The sequence below is a fragment of the Balaenoptera musculus genome, chromosome 9, assembly GCF_009873245.2.
Source record: "Balaenoptera musculus isolate JJ_BM4_2016_0621 chromosome 9, mBalMus1.pri.v3, whole genome shotgun sequence".
Taxonomy (NCBI): Eukaryota; Metazoa; Chordata; class Mammalia; order Artiodactyla; family Balaenopteridae; genus Balaenoptera; species Balaenoptera musculus.
In genome coordinates this window covers 76,889,323-76,899,343 of record NC_045793.1, presented here as the reverse complement: position 1 = coordinate 76,899,343, position 10,021 = coordinate 76,889,323, and the positions used below count along the sequence as shown (strand labels likewise).

General features: G+C 42.2%; 1 non-coding gene across 1 annotated transcript; it reads left to right on the top strand.

Moving 5' to 3' along the window:
- The first annotated feature begins 8,617 nt into the window (after positions 1 to 8,617).
- On the top strand, positions 8,618 to 8,690 carry TRNAE-CUC. Its single transcript has one exon. It is a non-coding gene; the product is annotated as a tRNA-Glu (tRNA).
- The last annotated feature ends 1,331 nt before the right edge of the window (positions 8,691 to 10,021 follow it).

The window sequence follows — 10,021 nt, the reverse complement described above, 5'->3', positions numbered from 1 at the left end:
GGAAGATTCTTAACCACTGCGCCACGAGGGAAGTCCCTGCTGTTTCGTTTTTTAATTATGATCCCATGTTTCTTGAGGTTTTATCTGTGGAAATTCTCTAAAGCTTAGAGTTCCTAAAGAGAAAGTTTGTATTGCTTCTGCCAGGTATATGGAGCCATTACTCATCCAGGGCCACTTTAAATGAAATGTTTAACTACGAGTTGTTTTCAGTGTGAATACCAATTCTAAAACCACATGAGTACAGGCTTGTGGTTAGGAACTCTCTGGGGGGACTGTTCATTTCATTCCTCACCTCCACACCCACCACCAGAGTTGCGAGCCAGCTTGACCAAACATCCCCACTCTCTACCTCAATGGGGTAGATTTTTCTCTATTTCACCCATCAAGGATATCATTCCAGAATTCTGGCTTTATGCACGAATGTGGGGGAGGAGAGTGTCCTCCCATCCTGCCCCGGTCTTCATTTGTTTATCTTTAACCCAAAGAGCAAGTCTTTAAACCCAAGCTCTAGCTCCCTAGGGGTGTGGGCGTACCCCCGGAAAGAACTCTGGTTTCACTGCTTGATTTCTACTGTTTTCTCTAGATCTGCATTTTTTGAGATAGGTTCTGGTCATGAAAGCATCTCCTTAGTTTCCTGCCAGCTCGATCATACATTAAAAACATGTTTTTATATCTTATTCAATATTTTCAGTTGAGTTGTAGTGGGAGGAATTTCTTTGAGCATCTGGTCCATCTTATTGCTGGGAACAGAATCGACAATTGAGATTTTATCTTTTTTAGTCCCCCAAAGAGTCACTTTCGGCTGACACTAAAGATTCCCCATTACATGGGGAATAGCAGGTAACCCCTCTCGATTTGTCCTACCTCGATTTCAGCCGCGCTGTGCTGAGGAGAGGCCTTCTGAAGAAGGAACCTGGGCCCTGCACCCTCAGACAGTCCCGGCTCCTGTAAAAGTCCCCTTGTTGTAGGACCAGTCAAAGGTCTTGGAATCATTTGAAGAGCCGTAGTGCACTGAGTTGTTGTTATTGTTCTAACTCTATAAATTGTGATTTTCTTCCAGAAAGAAAAACTTTCAAATTGCCAAATGTTAATCCCCATTTCCAAGGATAAAGTTGCCCTGATTGCTTGCGAAAAACAAGAACTTAAGGAGTACAGATGTTTTTATGGCTCTAGATTAATTCATTATTCTTCTTTCCAATACTTTACCAACGCTTAGAAAAAAACCTTTTTCTTTTGGAAAATCAAGTGTATATGGTGTCTGAAAGTTAAAAAAATATATATCAAGTTTACATGCATAGTAAAACAGGAATGCAGCAGATGAACTTGACATTGAGGAAATTAGACCATTTTCTACACTTAGAGAATCATCCAAAGTCCAGAACTAAAACCCAATGTCTAATAGTCAGGGTATACTTTTTAACTCTTTTTCTTTAAACTTAAGGAGGTACCAGGCAAACAGGATGATTCTTAAATAATCAAGAAGAATCTTACACCCTGAGAAAACCATAATTCAAAAAGATACATGTACCACAATGTTCATCTCAGCACTATTTACAATAGCCATGACATGGAAACAACCTAAATGTCCATCAACAGATGAATCAATAAAGAAGATGTGGCACATATATACAATGGAATATTACTCAGCTATAAAAGGGAACGAAACTGAGTTATTTGTGGTGAGGTGGATGGACCTAGAGTCTGTCATACAGAGTGAAGTAAGTCAGAAAGAGAAAAACAAATACCATATGCTAACACATATATATGGAATCTAGAAAAATGGTACTGATGAACCTAGTGGTAGGGCAGGAATAAAGATGCAGACGTTGAGAACAGACTTGAGGACATGGGTGGGGGAAGGGTAAGCTGGGACAAAGTGAGAGAGTGGCATGGACATATATACACTACCAGATGTAAAATAGATAGCTAGTGGGAAGCAGCTGCATAGCACAGGGAGAGCAGCTTGGTGCTTTGTGACCACCTAGAGGGGTGGTATAGGGAAGGAGGGGATATGGGGATATACGTATGCATATATGCATATATCTGATTCACTTTGCTGTACAACAGAAACTAACACAGCATTGTGAAGCAATTATACTCCAATAAAGATGTATAAAAAAATTAAAAAATAAAATGTTGAAAATAAAAAATAAAAAAAAAGAATCTTAATCTACCTCATGTCAGGATGTAGGAGTTTTGTTTAAAAAAAAATCGGAGGGGGGCTTCCCCGGTGGCGCAGTGGTTGAGAATCTGCCTGCCAATGCAGGGGACACGGGTTCTAGCCCTGGTCTGGGAAGATCTCATATGCCGCGGAGCAACTAGGCCCGTGAGCCACAACGACTGAGCCTGCGCCTCTGGAGCCTGTGCTCTGCAACAAGAGAGGCCGCGACAGCGAGAGACCCGCGCAACGCGATGAAGAGTGGCCCCCACTCGCCACAACTAGAGAAAGCCCTCGCACAGAAACGAAGACCCAACACAGCCAAAATAAATAAATAAATAAATAACTTTCCCTTAAAAAAAAAAAAAAAACGGAGGGTTTACTTTGCCCTTCGTTTTCTACAAAATATGATTCCTAGGAAGACGGCTTCCCCTGTGAGGGGCTTCCTGACTTAAGCCACAGTGGGGATCTTTGCTTCCTTCTTTTTGCTCCCATTTGTTCTCTTTAGGCTCTGAAATAACATGGTTATGATCAAATTAAGACCGAAACACTTCTCTCGGGGATACATTGCAAAAATGTTAGAGTAGCTACAGCTGTGACAAGACGTCCTCATGTTGGGCAAATCAGAGTGGCCTGGATTGACCGTAAGACAATAAATTTAAGGCAACAATCCTAAACTGAAAGGATCCCAGTTGAGAAGCATTCTAAGCCTGTGTTCTCTTTCACAGAGCACCCCCTGCCTCCACTTTTTTCTCCCTGAAATGTCCAGGCTCTAGGCTGCACACGCAATGACCACGGGAAAAACACTCAACAACACGGTGCTTTCAGCTGCCTGAAACACCCACGCTTTTCACGCTGAAAAGCCACACAAAGGCTCTTCCCTTGATGGAAGACAAAATGACTTGAACTCTGCTTTGCTTTTGTTTTCACACTGGGTCTGCTCTCCTCTGCCAGATGACCACATCAAAAGTGGTTCCTCTGGGGAAAGCAGAGGCAGAACAGTCTTTGACAAAAATCGAAGCTCTTTTTCGATCCACCTCCTAGAGTAATGAAAATAAAAACAAAAATAAACAAATTAGACTTAATAAACTTAAAAGCTTCTGCAAAGCAAAGGAAACCATCAACAAAACGAAAAGACAACCTACAGAATGTGAGAAAATACTTGCAAACAATGCGACCAACAAGGATTAATCTCCAAATATGCAAACAGCTCATACAGCTCAATATCAAAAAAACAAACAACCCAATCAAAAAATGGGAATAAGATCTAAACAGACATTTCTCCAAAGAAAACATACAGATGGCCAAAAAGCACATGAAAACATGCTCAACATCCCTAATTATTAGAGAAATGCAAATCAAAACTACAATGAGGTATCACCTCACACCTGTCACAATGGCCAACATCAAAAAGTCTACAAACAATAAATGCTGGAGAGCGTGTGGAGAAAAGGGAACCCTCATGCACTGTTGGTAGGAATGTAAATTAGTACAATCATTATGGAGAACAGTATGGAGGTTCCTCATACAACTAAAAATGGGACTACCATATGATTCAGCAATCCCACTCCTGGGCATATATCAAGAGAAAACCACGGTTCAAAAGGATACATGCACCCCAGTGTTCATTGCAGTGTTATTTACAATAGCCAGAATATGGAAACAACCTAGCTGAATTTAACTGAATCACTTTGCTGTTCACCTGAAAGTAACACAACATTGTAAACCAACTATAGTCCAATATAAAATAAGACTTAAAAAAGAAAGAAAAAGAGGGAATTCCCTGGCGATCCAGTGGTTAGGACTCCACACTTCCACTGCAGGGGGCACAGGTTTGATCCCTGTTTGGGGAACTAAGATCCTGAATGTCGCCTGGTGAAGCCAAAAAAAAAGAAAAAAAGAAAAAGACACATGCACCCCAGTGTTCATAGCAGCACTATTTACAATAGCCAAGACATGGAAGCAACATAAATGTTCATTGACGAGGAATGGATAAAGAAGATGTGGTACATATATACAATGGAATATTATTCAGCCATTAAAAAGAATGAAATAATACCATTTGCAGCAACATGGATGGACCTAGAAATTATCATACTAAGTGAAGTAAGCCAGAGAAAGACAAATAACATATGATATCACTTATATGTGGAATCTAAAAAAATGATACAAATGAACTTATTTACAAAACAGAAACAGACTCACAGACTTAGAAAATGAACTTATGGTTACCAAAGGGGAAGGGGGGGAGAGGGATAAATTAGGAGTTTGGGATTAACATATACACACTACTATATATAAAATAGATAACCAACAAGGACCTACTGTATAGCACAGGGTACTCTACTCAATATTCTGTAATAACCTATATGAGAAAAGAATTTGAAAAAGAATAGATACATGTATAACTGAATCACTTTGCTGTACACCTGAAACTAACACAACATTGTAAATCAACTATACTTCAATATAAAATAAAAGTTAAATTAAAAAAAACCAAAAACCTAAACCAAACCAAACCAAGAGTGGTTCTTCTGGGAGTGACAGAGTTGAAATGTGGGGTTCTATTTTCTTTTTAATAAATTTATTTATTTTTATTTATTTTATTTTTGGCTGCATTGGGTCTTCATTGCTGCGTGTGGGTTTTCTCTAGCTGTGGAGAGCGGGGGCTACTCTTCATTGTGGTGTGCGGGCTTTTCATTGCAGTGGCTTCTCTTGTTGCAGAGCACGGGCTCTAGGCATGGGGGCTTCAGTAGTTGCAGCATGCAGGCTCAGTAGTTGTGGCTTGCAGGCCCAGTAGTTGTGGCACATGGGCTTAGTTGCTCTGCGGCATGTGGGATCTTCCCGGACCAGGGCTCAAACCCGTGTCCCCTGCATTGGCAAGTGGATTCTTAACCACTGCGCCACCAGGGAAGCCCGAAATGTGGGGTTCTTGAGCCTGTTTCTCTGAGGTCTGCTACCTACATGACGAGAAGATGGCTCATGGTGAAGCTCCCGTGGGTGTGGGTGGTAGGAGTTTTAACTAGGATAATTAGTCTATGTGTAGCCATAAGTCTCCAGCCATGCCATTGACACAGTGGCTGACCTTCTGCCTCTCATTCTGTGCTGAAAAAAAAAAAAAATCTTAGCTAAAGCCCTGGAGTTTGTGGGATTTAAATAGTAGGCAGCCAGCAAGTTGCCTCAGAGCAGCCACCTAATGATTATTGATTTCCGTTAAACTGTTTCGAAGGGCTTTCTGTGTCAGGAAGGGATTGATGAAGCACTCCAGGAACGGTTCAGAGTCTAAGACCCAGTTTTGGGGACTTATCATGTAGTGGAAGAAAAAGATACAAATGTGTGAGATAGGAAAATAACAAGAAAGGATTTAACTAATAGTATATACTACAACAGCATGATGCCTTGTAGCTGTTTTAATATATGACTCCAAATTCTTTGACACTTTTCCCATTGAGAGGTTGGATTTATGTCCCCTCCTCTTAAGTCTGGATGGGCTTGTGAGTGTTCCAACCAATAAAACATGGCTGAAGTGACACTATGTGACACATGAAGCTAGGTTAGAAAAGGCAATGCCGCTTCTGCCTGGCTCTCTTGAACGATCCCACTTGGGACATTCCCTCACAGAACACAAATGCCACATCATGAGGATACGTGCAGAGGCCACATGTATGTGCTCCTGTCCGTAGCTCCAGCTGAACTCAGCCTTCCAGTCATCCCAGTTGGGGCCCCAGACCTGTGAGTGGGTAAGCCTCCGGATGACTCCAGCCCCCAGCCCTCGAGTCTTCCCACCAAGGCTCCAGACATCATGGGTGAGAAGAAGGCCAACCTTGTAGTGCTCTGTCCAAATCCCTACGCCACAGGATCTATCAACACAATAAAGCAGTTATCTGACACCACTAAGATGGGGCTGTTTGTTACTCAGCCACGGTAACTGGCACCCGCCTCAACTCCAAACAAACCATTCCAATTGTGTTAAAGAAGTTCAGGGGCTTCCCTGGTGGCGCAGTGGTTGAGAATCTGCCTGCCAGTGCAGGGGACACAGGTTCGAGCCCACATGCCGCAGAGCAACTAGGCCCGTGAGCCACAATTACTGAGCCTGCGCGTCTGGAGCCTGTGCTCCGCAACAAGAGAGGCCGCGATAATGAGAGGCCCGTGCACCGCGATGAAGAGAGGCCCCCACTTGCCACAGCTAGAGAAAGCCCTCGCACAGAAACGAGGACCCAATACAGACAAAAATAAATAAATAAATAAAGGTTAAAAAAAAAGAAGTTCAGCAGAGAGCCCAGCATAAACAGTGTACTCAAGGGACATTTTGTTGAGAACATGTTGAAAACAGAGGAGAAAGCACTTTACGCTGGGTGGGAGAGGAGAAGGGTGGAGAGGACAGTGCGAGCCCAGGGCTGGCTGGTTTGATTCTAGGTGGAGTGAATAAACCAAATGGCCAGCAGGGAGGATTCTGGCAGGAAGTAGTAGAGCGTCAGGGTGGAAAGGAAGGTTGGTGCCAGACTGCAGCACACCTGTACCCCTTTTTCAATCTTGACAAACACAGTGAGGGACCATCATATGGGGGTCACCATCCCAAACACAGGCCCCAAGCATGAGTTGTAACACCACCTACCGCTCTGCTCTGTGCATATCTCAGTGCAAGTCAGTGATTTTAGGGTTAAACTTGAATCCTCATCTGAACAAAGGCACTTTATTATTTACAAATGACGGGCCTCCCAACTTGCCACCATAGGCAATCTTGGAAGCCACATCAGAGTCTGGTTTTCCCTGTAGGTGATGGTGTGGTCACTGAAGACTCCTTAATACCAGCTTGAGAATTCCAAGCTTATCTTTTAAAAGATGGCTTTGGAAGCAAAGAGCAGTACAAATATGGAGAGAGAGAGAGAGAGTTGGGGAAATTTGGAGGCCATTAATAGTAATCCAGGTCTGGAGTGACAATAGCCTGAGGGAAGTATGATGGAGAGGAAAAGAGAGAGATTTTGTTTTTAAAAAAGTCTCAAAAGTGCTTTTTTTTAAAGGGCCTCATAAGAGGGTTCATCATTTAAGGACATTTTTAAGGGCATCCTCAGGGGATAAACTGTTTGGCCAAGCCCATTTCCATTGCTCTCTTCAATAACCTCACGGCGTTGCTTAGGAATCAAAACGTCACTGGCTGTAGGCCAGCCAGTGGTATTCCTGGGGCTCAGGCCCAATTGGTGAGTAGCTGAAATAGCGGTATCGAGTATAAAATGAGGGAAGGCAGCAGCGGGAAGCTTGGAAACCCACGTCCTGTACTGAAGCAGCCTTCTGTTCTCCAAGCAAAGCTTTCTGCCATGGCCTTGTGAGGAGCCAGTGTCTGTGGAGCTTCTATGGTCACCTCTTGTCAGGGGCTTCTGGGCTGACAGAGGTCAAGTCTCCTCATTTTATAGGTGAGGGGAAGTAAATCTGGGGGGGTTTAGCCACCAACAGTCACTATGAATCTAATCAGAAACAACATCTTTAAATTGGAAGGTGCTCCAAAATATACAAACAGCTCATACAGCTCAATATCAAGAAAACAAACAACCCAATCAAAAAATGGGTGGAAGATCTAGACGTTTCTCCAAAGAAGACATACAGATGGCCAAAAGCACATGAAAAGATGCTCAACATCACTAATTATTAGAGGAATGAAAATCAAAACTACAGTGAGGTATCACTTCACACTTGTCAGAATGGCCAACATCAAAAACTCTACAAACGGGGCTTCCCTGGTGGCGCAGTGGTTAAGAATCCGCCTGCCAATGCAGGGGACACGGGTTCGAGCCCTGGTCTGGGAAGATCCTACATGCCTCGGAGCAACTAAGCCCGTGCACCACAACTACTGAAGCCTGCGCACCTAGAGCCCGTGCTCCGCAACAAGAGACGCCACCGCAATGAGAAGCCCACGCACCGCAACGAAGAGTAGCCCCCGCTCACTGCAACTAGAGAAAGCCCGCGTGCAGCAACGAAGACCCAATACAGCCAAAAATAAATAAATAAATTTATTTTAAAAAAAACTCTACAAACAATAAATGCTGAAGAGGGTGTGAAGAAAAGGGAACCCTCCTACACTGTTGGTGGGAATGTAAACTGGTACAGCCACTGTGGAGAACAGTACAGAGGTTCCTTAAAAAATGAAGTATAGAACTACCATGTGATCCAGCAATCCCATTCCTAAGCATGTATCCGGAGAAAACCATAATTTGAAAAGATGCATGCACCCCAGTGTTCACTGCAGCACTATTTACAATAGCCAAGACATGGAAGCAACCTAAATGTCCATTGACAGAGGAGTGGATAAAGAAGATGTGGTACAGGAGTTCCTGGTGGTCCAGTGGTTAGGGCTCAGCACTTTCACTGCCATGGCCCTGGTTCAATCCCTGGTTGGGGAACTCCCACAATCCAAGCCACATGGGCAAAAAAACCCAAAAACCAAAAAAACAACGATTTGGGAATTCCCTGGTGGTCCAGTGGTTAAGACTCTGTGCTCTCACTGCAGAGGGCCCAGGTTCAATCCCTGGTTGGGGAACTAAGATCCCGCCAGATGCGAGGTACAAATAAATTAAATAAATAAAGAAAATGTGGTACATATATACAATGGAATATTACTCAACCATAAAAAAGAATGGAATAATGTCATCTGCAGCAACATGGATGGACCTAGAGATTATCATACTAAGTGAAGTAAGTCAGATAGAGAAAGACAAATATTATATGATATCGCTTATATGTGGAATCTAAGAAAATGGTACAAATGAACTTATCTGCAAAACAGAAACAGAGTCACAAACATAGAAAACAAACTTATGGTTACTGGGGGGAAGGGGAGGGAGGGATAAACTGGGAGATAGGGATTAACATATACACACTACTATACATAAAAGAGATAAAAACAAGGACTTACTGTATAGCACAGGGAACTCTATTCAATATTCTGTAATGGCCTGTATGCGAAAAGAATCTAAAAAAGAATGGACATATGTGTAACTGATTCACTTTGCTGTACACCTGAAACTAACACAACATTGTAAATCAAATATATCCAATAAAAATTGTTGTAAAAAATTTGGAGGGTGGACTTTGCAGGAAAAGGCAAAGAGGCCAGGGCTTTGGGTTTCAAAGCTCTAGACAGTTTTGAATGAAAGAGCTTACATTTCATTTCTATTGTTGTTCAGACCACACATGAGGAATGAAAAGGTTATTAAGAACTCATTCTTTTATTTTATTTTTGGCCGTGCTGCACAGCTTGTAGAATCGTAGTTTCCCGACCAGGGATTGAACCTGAGCCCTTGGAAGTGAAGGTGCAGAGTCTTAACCACTGGACCACCAGGGAATTCCCAAGAACTTGTTCTTTTGAAAAGTTATAAAATTTTTCAAACACATAGTATAGTGGAGAGGAAAACAAATGAACTACCAGATTGAGCAAATCTTCATCTTGCTCTATTTATTTCAGCTTTTTTTTCCTTTAGAGATAAAATGTTACAGATTCAGCTAAAGCCCCTTCACAACTATCACTAATCCCATGCTTTTCCATCCATCACTAGAGATAACCACTACCCTGAATTTGATGTGTACTATTCCCATGCATGTTTCTATTCTTTAAGTTCATATGTAAGCATAAACAATTTACAGTATTGTTTTAAATGTTTTACAGTTTTACCTAAATATTATCATACTGTACCAATGGCTTATGTTTGACATATCTTTGTTCTCTTCTTTTGCATTTCCCCAGTTACTAGTGTGGTTGAACATCTTTTCATCTGTGTATTGGCTTTTGGATTTCCGGTAGATTGTCTGTTCACAAGTCTTTGCCAATTTTTTCTACTGAGTTGTCTTTATTTTAAAATTCTTTTTAGACGT